The sequence below is a fragment of the Cryptomeria japonica genome, chromosome 6, assembly GCF_030272615.1.
Source record: "Cryptomeria japonica chromosome 6, Sugi_1.0, whole genome shotgun sequence".
NCBI classification, from domain to species: Eukaryota; Viridiplantae; Streptophyta; class Pinopsida; order Cupressales; family Cupressaceae; genus Cryptomeria; species Cryptomeria japonica.
Genome location: NC_081410.1, coordinates 81,058,587 through 81,072,275, shown reverse-complemented (window position 1 = coordinate 81,072,275; position 13,689 = coordinate 81,058,587). Strand labels below are relative to the sequence as shown.

The following is a 13,689-nucleotide window of genomic DNA, read 5'->3' as shown; positions in this document are numbered from 1 at the left end:
TCTAACACATGTTAAGACCTTTCAAACAATATGTACCAATTTTGCTTATGACCAAAGGTTGCTTGCAAAACTGTTTACTAGAACATTAAGAGATAAAGCCCTACAATGGTATTGCTTGTTGCCTTCTTATTCTATTTCTTCTTTTGAACAACTTGCAAATTCTTTTATTCAACAATTTCAAAACAATATAAGTCCCAAAGTTACTTTGATTGATTTAATGCATTGTAAACAAGGTGTTAAAGAAAGAGTGACTGATTTCATTGGTAGATATAAGCATTTGTATGCTCAAATTTCTTTTCCAGTATCTGACAATGATATTCAAAGAATCTTTATTTCTAATTTACAAAGAGATATTAGAGAAAAACTTCTATTTTCTGAGTTTACTTCTTTCCAACAGTTGTGCGCAACTCTTCACAATTATCAATTGACTGTGAGTCAAATGGAACAAGCAAATCCTATGGCTCCGAGTGATAAGGGTGATAGTAGTCAACAACCATTTGGGAAGTTTAAACCGAACAGAGAGTCAATTAAATTCAATGAAAACATCATCAACAACAATGTGAATGCAACATCAGGTGTGCCTCCTATTTCTAAGTTTTTCAAGAAAGAAAGAAAGTTTACTCCGTTGAATGAATCATTGCATAGTATTATGAATAAGTTATTGGAACAAAATGTGCTTACTCTTCCTCCTATAAGGCAAATAGATCCTGCAAATATTAACTCACCCTATTTTGATAACAAATCTTTTTGTCAATTTCATCATCATCCTGGGCATGATACAGAAAAATGTTTTGCTTTAAAGGGTAAAATTCAAGATTTGATTGATAATAATACTATCTCTGTTTCTGGTGTGAATGATAAAGGCAACACATTTGTAGCTCCTCCTAACCAAAATCTTAAGATTTTTACTGATCCATTGCCTTCTCATACCTCTAATGCGATTGATACTACTAATTCCTCTATCTCACCTGATGATCTTGTGTCCATGACTCCGAATGTGATTAACTTTGTAGAGCAGCAGAAAATCCCTAAAGAACCTTCCATCACATTTGATTCCAGTGAAACTATCAGGGCACCTGATGGTCCTTTATATATAGTTGCAAAAGTCAAGAATACACCTTGTCGTGGAGCGCTTATTGATCCTTCTTGCATGGTTAATGTCATTACTGAAGAATTTCTTTTTACTTTGCAATTGAATCAAGTGATCTATGATGAAACAAATGTGGTTGTGAAATTATTTGATGCATTTTCTTCTCCTGCAATTGGTTCCATTACATTACCTATTGAGGTCCATAACAAATCCCTTGATGTGAACTTTACTATAATTCCATCATCTGAACAATTTCGTGTGAAGCTAGGCTATCCTTGGCTATCTTCCATGAAAGCTATTGCTTCTCCTATTCATAAGTGTTTGAAATTTCCCCATAATGGTGAAATTGTTACTGTCAATCATAGTCTCTTTAAACCTACTGAAAGAGCTTCTAGCGTTCCTATTGATTACTTTTGGCCTAAACAATTCCAATCTCTTCCACCGCGAAGTGATCATCTTTTCAAATCTTATCAAAAGTGGAAAAAAGATATGATCCTATCTCTAAGTGAACCTAGAACACCCAAACTTGACATTCCTATCATTCTTAAGAAGGAAGTTCTTCCTTTGAAAGATAAAACTAATGTCTTTCCTCAAGAAGATTCCCAACCCATCCCTATGGATGTGACTATGCCTATATCTAATAAACTTCCCAAAAGTAGACCTATACCTCCTCGTCATGATGGACTTGGTCTCCTTCCTAAACCAAATATTCCTCCTTTATATGGAGCAGTTCCTCCTCCTTCCTCTTATGGAGAGAAGAGAGCTTCCTCTTCTCCTATTGTTCAACCTAAGAGACCACAACCTAAACACCCAAGTGATAAGGATGAGAACATTCCTCCTCCTCAATATCCTAATCTTCCTACTAAGACTAGATGAAATCATTCTGCACGTGAACGCCGATGAAAGCGTCGTCTTAGAGCTCAGGCAGCTGCTTCTCAAACTTTACAATCCCCAAAAACACCTTCAGCCAGTATTATTCCATTTTCTCCTCAGCCGACGATTGAGCCGAAATCTCCTAAACATAAGATGCATGATGGTCTTGATCCTGTGCGAGTTAAAGATCCTATTTTTATAAATCTTGATGATGATATAGATGAAAATGTTATTCATGATGAAAATGTTACTCCTTTTCATTCTGATAGTGAATATGAATATGTTGATGTTGATAACCATTTATCTCATGAATTTTCTAAAGCACTTATCCTAGCTCCTAGACAAGAACACCGTGGCTTGGGATATGAACATAGCCCTTGTTTGGATCTTGTGATAGCTCCATCTGCTGTGTTGGATGTTCTTCCTCTTGTGTGTTTCCTACCTTCCTGAAATACTGATAAGCAAGATCGGGGGGTAGATGACGTGCTAGACTAGTTCATTAGCATAGCAGATCCTCTCCTCCTCTCTTGATCTTTTGTTACTTCTTGTATGTGTTATTCTCAATCTTCTATTTGTTGTCCTTAGTGTTGTCTACTTGAGGATGATGCAAAGCATTGAGATCTCTTGGTCTCTCTCATGTTGACTCAAAAGACACATGTGTTCCCTTCTTCTAGGTGACCTTCCTTGATTGGGGAATGAAGAACAATTATGCATACATACATATGATATACATGAATTATCATACAGCATACTGACCCCAAGGAAAGTGAAGTCACCTTGTGCTTTGTTTTTTGTGTCTATTATCCTTGGGCTTATCTCACACTTGGGGGCTAAATCCTTGTGATAACGTGCTCCTTTCCCTTCTCATTTCTTATATGTATCACTACCTTAAAGCAATCACCCCCGGTGAGGCGTGTGCGATTGCTTTAACGTAGGGGGGCATACATCCCGTTCATATCTTTTCAAGATACTTGAAAATTTGTTGACAAATTTAGCTTTGCCTTGAAAATTTTTGATATCTTTCTTGCATGACTCATAGTGAGGGAACCTTACTACTGACAGTCATGTTTCTCCCTCGTGATCTTCCCTTTTACTTTGTCAATCGAAGTCGTAAGATCCTTAGTCCACTGGGGGCTTGGTGTATCTTGCCTCCTTGACGTGGTGAAAGTTTTTCAATGTTGTTTCCTTGTACTTTACCGCAAGTATCAGCGTACGCTTATACTCCCGCTAAAGTGGGGGCTAAATGTAGCATCCTAAAATTGCGACACTTGCAATTTTGACTGCATTTGGGTCTTCACGATGGCGGCACAATGTTGAACCTGAATGGAGACCCCGAAACCTGCTTGTGACACCAAAAACTGCATTTTTCCACACCTTGGCATGATCCCTCCTTGAACCCTACTGTCCTGGGAGGTGGGACCATGGTGCCTAGTGCCCTGGTCCTTCAGGACAAGGGTGCCCAGTGCCCTGGTCCCCCAGGACCATGGCGCCCAGCGCCCTGGTCCCTGGCCCTATTTTGGGCCCGGTCTCTTATGGGGCTTTGGGTCTTTAAGTTTACAAATTGGAAAATAATGTTTCTTGGTCAGCCTAAGGTCGGGAAAATCAGTCTATCAGCCCTAATTGACAAGCATATAAACTACTTTTCCTCTCCTAGAAGGGGAGAGAAAAAAAGGAGGACATATATGTGAGCAAGGCGCGAAAGCAATATTAAAACATTCAAGCATTCAAGCATTCCTTCAAGCAATTGAGTTTTCTAAGTCTCCATTCAAGGCTAAGTGTTGCATTCAAGACAAGGATTCAACCATTGAAGAGGAGATCACATACAACATACAACATACAACATACTACATACATTACACCTTCGCATGTAAGAATACAAACATTCTTACAACAAGGTATCAGTACTTGTTTACATTACAAACATTTACATTTACAACATTCTCATTTCTTGGTTAATTCCAAAACTGAGGTTTGACCTAAAGGCAAACCCCTCATCCCTATCCCCCCAATCATCCTCTCTTTTCTGTGTGTAGGTTGTAGGTACGTGGCTATAATTGAAGATCTGGAATCCTTGTGCAGAGACGAACAGATCCACCTTCGTTTCGCGGATTTTTCGGAGGACCGTGTGCACGCGGGCGCCATCGTCCCGTCAACTTTCGCTCAAATTTGTAGAATAGCACCGTCTCGACATTTTACTGCTAATTCCAGGTCCACAGCTTCATCCTGTATCCCTAGCTCTGTTTATAAGCGAATCTTTCCTATTTTACATGCATTCCTAGTTCAATCATTCTATCTACATTCTTTACAAAATAGGGTATCCTTGATGTCTTAACCCTTGAAACTCATTTAGAATCCAATCTTGCATTACGTGGGATTGGATCTTGTGGGTTTCAATCCCTCTTTTGAATGTAAAGTCTCTCCCAAGTGAAAACCATCAACCCTAGTGACTCTCCCTTCTCTCTCCTTGGAGTTGGGGAGGGGAGAACGACTAGGGTTCGATTTTTCCACTTTACAAGAATGTGTAGCATCTTTCAGATTCAAAAAATGTGTAACCTATACACACCTATTTCTGTCCACCCAATTAAATGAATTTTATATTTTTTTAATTATCCTTCATCCAATTATTAATAAAATTTAGATTTATTTAATCCTTTCCCCTTCTCAACTATTAATTAAATTAATATTTGGGTGAACTCACAAAGTTGGTTCCCACATTTTGGTACGTCCTGATTTTTGCTGAAATCATACATTTTTTAGAAAATATAATGATTTAAGCTTTAAGAGGTCCCATTTTAAGTAATTAATTGAGGAGAGTTAAATCAAACACTCTTAGATCAAAATTTCTTGGATAAAACCTCTCTACTTCTAAATCATTCTTGCAATGGAGTCTCCTTTGCATCTATCAAATGCTGATAAAAAACCAATTTTACATTAGCTTTTGGGGGGTCAAATTAATTTATTTAAAAGTTTTTTTTAAAAAGTATTTAGTTCTTATTATAAGCTTTCCAAATAGTATAACTTTTAATATATTTAATTTCATTAATATATTTTTATTTTATTTCTTATGAATGTAGGTTTTTCACCGAACATGAACTTCTTTGTTCAATGCATTAGGAAAAATAGTAAACTAATTCAAAAAAATTCTAAAAAATATCTATACACTAGGTATTGATGTTTTCTTTCTAACAAAAAAAAGAAAATTAAATTTTGATATATATAGAACAAGTTATGTGTTCAAACGTACACCTATATCTAAATTATAATTAGTCAAACTTCAAAACTTAATAAAATGAAAAATATTCAACATATCACTATCAAACCAACTGCATGCCCTGGGTATTGATGTTACAAACCAAAATTCAAAGGAATTAAGTTTTTATCATTTATAGAAAAAAAATTATGCATTTCGGGATACTAATCACTCTTAAAAAATATTGTTTGCTGTAAAATATTACTTTTTGAGGGAGATGGAAAAATCAATAAAAATTTTATTCAAACAAATTTGAAAAAAATATATTTAAAATCTACAAACAAGATCTGAAAAATCACTAGTTTATATCATCTTCAAATTCTTAACAGTTTAAAAGTTATAGATGTCCGAAAGTGAAGGTTTTTTTTTAAATATTCATATAAGTGTCAAAGTTGGTCAAAAAGTGGGAACCAGTATTGTGAGTTCACCCATTTAATTAATTCATCCCAACCCCCTTCTTCTATTAGTTAAATAAATGATTCAATTTATTTAATTTAATTCACCTAGCCATATTCAAACCATTAATTAAATAAATAAATCATATTTGTTTAATTAAATCCCCCCTTTTCACATTTAATTAAATCACAATCTCACATTTTATTGAAATAAATAAATTTTATTTTAATAAAAATCCTAAATCCTCACCCACTTGCACACTAACCTTTCTTCTAATTTCTTCTAATCCCTTCTAAATTAGCCTAATCCCCTCCTAAGCATTTGCATATTCCTAAACTAAGGATTAGGAAGGAATCACTTCTCGAAACAATTAAGGCTCTTACAAAAGCCTTAAAGGTTTTCTCCCTTCTACAAGTTAACCCTCAAAGTCTCCTCAAGCCTTAAAGGCTTTAATCCAACTAACCCACCTTTGACCCTTGGTTAGAGACGTTTCCTCTAACTCAACCATCTATCTAACCCTCAAGTCTCTTCAAGAATTTAATGCTTTGACTAAGGTAACCCTTTAACCCTTGCACATTCATTTATTCCTTGGATAAAATATTTATCCATTAATCTAACCCTAACCAAACCACCTAGGGTAACCACCATGTCTCTTCAAACATTTAATGCCTCTTCCCTCTCCTCTCAAGCCTCCCCATGATGCCACTTGTCACCATGGCATTGGTGGAAGTTGAAAATATGGATTGAGGATCAAGCCCTCCTCATGCAATCCTAGCCCTTACTAAGCCAAATCCATCTTAGCCATCCAATTGCTCATTTCTTCTATAAATAGGACTCATTTTCTCATTATCAAGGTGCTACATACATTGTGCTCTCATTATCAAGGTTCATTCATTATCAAGCCATACAAGTCTCTCTCACTCAAACATTTTTTAGCATAACAATTATCCATTATTAGCTTAACATTTTTATTATCGTAAGCATAATATTTCCATTATCATAGACCAATTTTAGTAGCATGGTTATCATCATATAAGATTTTAATTGCATAGCATGTAGATCATTTCATCATAGCACTTATTCTTTAGGTTGTCATTCTAAAAGTTAAGTGCTCAATGATTTGAGAGCAAAACCATAACTTTGAGAATTCTTATAGATAGAGAACAATGGAATGCTTTGAAGGATTGTTTGTTTCATTTGTTTTTCTTAAATATATCCTTCAATATAATATTTAATTGGTGTATCACTTACTTCATCTTTAATTGATTGATCACACTTTTGTGCACACAACCATTTGAAAGTTATAAATATTTTTCAATCAACCTATCAATTAGGACTTTAGTCATAATGCGTGTAGAAAATCAATAATAATAGTCTTGTAGACGTCTAAAATTAATTCAATTAAATATTTAATTAATTTGAGCCTTTCTACGAAATTAATTAATTAAATTATGTATACCCTTATTCTTCTTAAAATTAATTAAATTAAATTTAATTAATTTTATCACTATAGTCCAATGATTAAATTGTCAATAAATTAATTATTTTCCCATTCTTCTGAAGTCAACCATAATCATTATTTCTTCTAAACCCACTTAATTAATTCTAATTAATTAACCTAACTAAAGTGATTCCTACAAATCACTTTCTATAATCTTTACTTAGCCTAATTAATTCATTTATAATCATGCTTATCATTATCCCTCAATTTTATATTCCTCCACTCATTCTCTCCTCATGTCACATCCTCCTAACTTTCCCACTTGCACTCGAATTCCTTATTAATCCTCTTAATCACTCTTTAAATAATTTTTAGACTCCTAATCCCCAAGATTAAGAGCAAGTCAACTCTTTGCCATAAATGGCTTTCCCCTCTCACCTTCCAAACCTTAAATGCCACCCACTTTGGTCATGTCAAAGGCTTTCAAATCCTTTGCACATTCTCATGCCCTCTCTTCCCAAGGAATTTTTAATTCCTTTTTCCTTTATTCTTCTCACACATCCCTTATTCTTGGAATTTTTAATTCCTCTCCTCATTCCCCAAGGAATTTTATATTCCTTTTCCCTTCCCAATGTACCTTGTAGGATGTGGAGACAATAAATGTCTTTATGGAAAATCTTTTGATCCCCACACCTTGTCCTCTCAATATTCTCCCACCTTCTTTCAATCTCCACCCTCCATTTTAAATCAATCTTGGCCCTTCATTTGGACCTCCTCCAATCTATAAATTGGAGTCTTCTCCCTTCATAAATCATCTCATCTTTATACAAGTTTATGTTGTCCAAATAGACCTTAGAAATCATCCATAGCACCCTTATGCTACCAAATTCATCTCACACTTAGCCAATTTCATCCATCATCCCATCAATACACCAAGATCCTTTGTTGTTGTACTGGAGAGCAATCCACATCTCTTCCAAGAACCAATCCAATCAAATGAGGAAGAGGTGCATTCCTTGCTTCACCAAAAGTTCAATCTGAAGGAGAACAGAAGGTATAAACACTTCATTTGCATACTTTATTTGATTATTTTGTGTTTTATGTTTATTGTATGCATTTGAATCATCTAACCCCTTTTCTTGTCTCCATTTTGGCAATGCCTGATGGGACCCACTTCCCTTTCATCTATTTTTTGTTGTTGTTTCTAAGCATTTTCTTTTGTAGGTTTAGCGAATCAACACCTAAAACTGCACTTCGACGTCTCTGCAGGCAATTTCAACATCTTCATTGATCCCAAACAACACCTCCATTCAAATTTAAAACTTTCCCACTGACCATTTTCTATAGGTTCTCATATAAGAATTTGTGTTCAACTACTTCAACGTCTCTAATTTCTCATAGGTTCTTTTCATTTTTGGCTTTTTATATTTTCTAATCAATTAAAAACAGAAAAAAATCACAATATAGGTTTAAAAATCACAAAAACAGTTAGATTATTAGATTTTACTACAACAGTCAAATTTAAGCAGTAAATTTAGAATATTTAGGCTAGTTAGCTAATCTTTTTCAGGATTAAGGAGTTCGGCATTTGTGCAGACGTCGACGTCTGCACTACAGAACGACATCTCCGCTTGACGGTTTTCCCACTTGGTTTTTAATTTTTAAATTTTCAATTTTCTCGGCTAACATTTTCTGCAGATGACCTACTTCAGTGTTTGCAACATAGATGGTAATGTCTACACTAGCTGAAGCATTTCAGCATGTCCGTAGGTATACATTTCCCTCCTCTTGTCAAATTTTTATATTTAATTTTTTCTCGCATTCTCTCTTTGCTTTTTAGGTTCGGGCCTTAAGTCAACGCCTGCACCGATGTGGATAGGATTTTTGTGTTACTAATCATATTCAGGTTTTTGCAGCTCTCTTGTTTGTCCAAGGTTGTTTTATCAGACTTCTAACAATGTTTTTGCAACCCATTTGTCAAAGATTGTTATTTTCCCACTAGTTTAGTTTTATTTTATTGCATTTAGATTAGATAACATTTACATGTGGGACTAAAAAGAACCAATGTTTTGCATGTTTTGTGCACTTGCACATTTGTAGGGTGGACCCACTGTCACACTTATTATCCTCTCCCCTCACCTTCGTGTACCTTGGGTGAAGAGAAAGTTGATTGACAAAACCTATCTTTTTCTTTTAGTAGTTGAGGGGTATCTTTGATTGGGGATTTCATCACCCCACAGGGGTACCTCAAATTGGGACATGTCAAGGATATCGTATCTCCCAGTGTTATCTCGAGCAGTGTCTTTCAAGCCACTATAAAAAAACTCGGTCAAATAGATGAAGTGTTAAGTGAATTCGATGTATGTGGAGGCCTTCTCTGCACCAATAATCTCAGTTAGAGCCTTAAGTGGCTTGCTTCGCAGATTCATTATTGGCCTGGACTCATCAAAAACTTACTAAGAACCTTGTTGTAGTAGTGCAAATCCCACATTTGATGCTTCAAGGAGTGCGGATTATATCTCATAGATACCCTTCATGTACCCACTCAAGATGAGATAGGAATTCATCGGTTAAAAGATATTTGGATCTTCGGTGTAAGAGAATCTAGTATGCCCAAGAAGTATTTGCCATGGAGTGGAGCCAATGCTACCAAATTCTCTATTTGTATGCTTGTTTGAGGTATTTCTATGTCATAGGGGCCCCATTAAATGGTTTCAAATTTCCAACCTAATTTGTATGTTTTCGATTGTTTTCATTGTGCAAACCAATAATTTTGTTAGTGGGATAATCTAGGCCCACCTCACTTTCACGCTTGTTATAAATTGTTATCATTGGCCAAGACCATTGTTTGATTTCTCTTGCCAAGAGTAGACACATTCTATTCTCACTAACATTTGACCGAATTCACTCATGCACCATAAAACAAAGTCCCTCAAGCATCCCAAAAAGTCCATTTATCACCAAGTCAAGAAGAAGAAGCCTAGTTACAAACAAATCCTCAAGTGTCACAATTTTTTGTACATCAACCGCAAGCTCTTGTTGAAACATCGAACCTTCTTTCATCATTTCCATGATTACCTACATGGTTATGACAATGATTTTGATGAGGAGCCTTTGATAACCCAAGCATTCCATCAAAGATCAGGACTATCCCAAAGCATTAATAAGAGTGGTCGCATCTCGTTGTCCAACTTGCCCTACCTCAGAATCACTTATTGAGTCTTTTGTCCACCCAGGGTATCCTTCATTTTCTTCCATTTATTTTCTTCAATCTATCTTTTTATCCATAATCATTGTCATCTTTCATCTTTAAGGACTTAGAACACCCATCAACCAATCCCTAATTTTCAGTCTCAATCAATCATCAACCTTAATCCAATCAATCAATGAATCAATCTCCTGATCCAAGGTCAACACTTTGTAAAAGTCTAACTTAGACCTTATATCATTAATCAAATCCACAATTGATCTTGTGCTTGAGACAAAATCTACCTCAATTATATTGCTTAATTGATCCTAAACATTTGGGTTGATCAAAACCATAATCCTTTTCCTGAATTGGCTTAGGAATGAAGTCTATCCTAAGTAGAAGAGGGATTGATTAAACTTAACCTAAGGTTTGAGTTTGGCCTAGCTTTGTTATCACCTTGTTTTGCAATCCCCTCTCTATCTAGGACCTAATCCAAGGGCTAAGATATCATCCATTTCATTTTGTCCTAATCTAAGGAAATGAGCTATGATCTAGGGTAACACCTTCTATGTATGCATCCTGATTATGGTTCTTCTAGATTTATGTTGGTTTTAGCGTCATTCTATTTGTTAGATGTAGATATACTCAGTTGATTTAATGAAGGTTGCTTAAATTTATAATAGATCTATGCTTTAGGACATGACTATGTAGTGTTTATGATTAGATCTATGATGTCCTAGTGGTGTTGATATGCTAAGGGTATAGCAATAAAATATTAGGGTTTAATGCTTAGGGTTATTTGACAATTAGATGTGAGATGAATTATTATGACTACGATGTTTTATGCTCATGAGGACTTATGATGATGTTAGGGTTTTTAAGTTATTATCTCTTGATGGCTATATGTTAGATGATGTATTGTGTTTATGATGTACTAACATATGTTCAAATGATTTCATATGAGGAATGCTTATGATTAGTAATGCTATTTGTCAAATGTATATATATGGATGTGTATGTGTGTAGGTGTTTTGTGTTTTATTTTGATGCAGGAACCAAGCATCGACTCCACTTGGCTTCACAAGTATGAGTGTGCCTGACAATCCTCGATGGTGGTAATTGGGGATAACTTTAAGAAACCCCGCCTAGGTAAAGGTGTAAAATCCTAGCGAATCTTTCAATATTTTGGGGAAAAATATTATTTTTTTTGGCGATTTTTTTTTTAATAGGGGAAAAATATTAAATTCCGTTGGCGAAATTTTCTTAGTTGCGTAAGAACTGTATGAAAATTAAGGCTATTTTTTCATTCTTTTTGGGAAAAAATATTAACTTTATTGGCGAATCTTTTTCTTTTGCATGAATTTTTTTGAAAAATTAAGGCGAATATTTCATTATTTTTGGGGAAAAATAATAATTACATTAGCGATTTTGTTCATATTGCATGAAAAATGTGGAAAATTTAAGGCAAAGCATTCATTATTTTTAGGGGAAAATAATAATTACATTGGAAAATGTTATTCAATCACATTAAAATTGTAGAATAATTAAGGCTAATCTTCCATTACTAATTGGAGAAAAAAACTAATATAGCAAACACATCACATCTTAGCTGTAAGTGTCCTTCATATCCGTATGAAATCTTTTAGAAAGAAGCTTTTTGGCACGTATGAAATCTTGATTGAGGATTATCTGCTATCCTTTTACATAGAAAACTCAAAACACTGCATGTGTTAGAGGAAGACATATGCAGAGGATAGCACATATTTAATATTCAATGAGAAGCTACTAGTATTAATCTGTGTTGAGGTTTGTGAGTCATTTACAGGTGTCAAGACTATTGGAATGAAAGATTTCTTTGTGGAATGAGAGAAAATTACATCTCACATAGATTAATATAGTATATGGAATAATCCAAAGTATAGACCCGACAGTTAATTGCCGCCATTTTGCAAATCAAGAAATAGGGTCATTATTTGCATGCTGCATTTCAGAATGTAGAAGATAGAAGTTATATCATTTGCATGCTACATTTTAGAATGTAGAAGACAGACATTTTCTAGAGATAAGTTTTTATGAAGTGTTATTTTTTTGCTTGCAGAGGTTTTAAAATGAAGTGCATAGAAGGTGCAGCTAAATTCTGGAATAAGGAGATATGGCTGAAGGTTTGTAGATGGAATGAGTAAAGAAAATTGATGACTTACCTTCTAGTCAGAGGGTTATTAAAATATCCAAAGATAACCAGAGGGTTATTGAAAGGGTCAAGTGCAACTGCAGGCATCAACTGCAATTGCAAATAATTTTGATCTCCCTAGCAACCACCATGTCCCCCTTATAATGGGTAGAATGCAGAGATAAAGAAGGGTGAAGACACATGAGATGTGGTTTTGGAGTCAATCATCCCTGCTTGATAAAAAATCTCAAAGTTCTCCCCTACAAAGAAAGGCAATGAGAATCTTGTATCCTAGTATTCTCTGCATCAATAAACACAAATGTGCAATAGTGGCATGGCTCATAAGGTAGTTCACATTCGTGGAAGCTTTCTATATGCCTCTAAACCAAAGCTTTCATGAATACTGGCCTGGAGGTTTTACGACATTGTAATACATGTTACACATTCTTGTAAAAGGTTAGCAACTTGTTGTATTCCTTATGATTATAAAAGGAATATCAAGACCGTAAAGAAGGATTCTATAATTTTCTCATCTCCGGGGAGAGTAGAACTAGAAATAGGGCTTTGTCTTGTCTAGTGTGTAGGATGGTTTCAAGGTGAAAGAATGTACACTTTCTTTTAGTAGTTTTTCAATTAGTTCATGAATAGACTACTATATTTATTATTGTTTCTAACATTGTCTTCATTTGTACTTTCATATATTACATGAATGGTGAATCATGATATTAAGGATATTTTGATTATTCTTGGAAATTTCATTGTCAATGTTTGACCATGTAGTGTGAATGTGGATTTCCTTCAAGGAAGGAATTACATTCTATTTGCAAGTTACTATAAGTTTGGAGTAATGTAATGGATCTATAAGAATAATTTGTGCAACTACACATGAAGTTGTGTTAACGCTAGGCATTAATGCTCAAGTGACTCACTATTACGAAACTATCTGCTACTTGGGTTTGCATTCTTGATCTCATATTTGACTTCGAGATCTGTTTCATAAATACATCAAAATCAAAGTGCAATTTCCTTTGTTTCAGAAATACATCAAAATCAAAGTCCAATTAAATGTAGAATAATTAAGGCACATCTTTCACATTTTTTTTGGAAAATAACCCAAATAAAAAGTGTACTGCATATCCATTGGAATTAGAAACATACTTTTTAGCACATATGAAATCTTCATCTTAGATTCTAAGAGACCTTTTCGTATAGAAAACACTCCTTCTGTCAGAGGAATTTATGCTTGTCATTTTGATGAAAAGTTGCATGGGTCCGGATG

The 13,689-nt window shown here is 34.8% G+C and overlaps 1 protein-coding gene across 1 annotated transcript in view; it reads left to right on the top strand.

Moving 5' to 3' along the window:
* The window catches only part of LOC131876499 (uncharacterized), an 85,371-nt gene that overhangs the window by 71,491 nt on the left and 191 nt on the right, over positions 1-13,689 (top strand). The gene's annotated exons all lie outside the window — the stretch shown is intronic.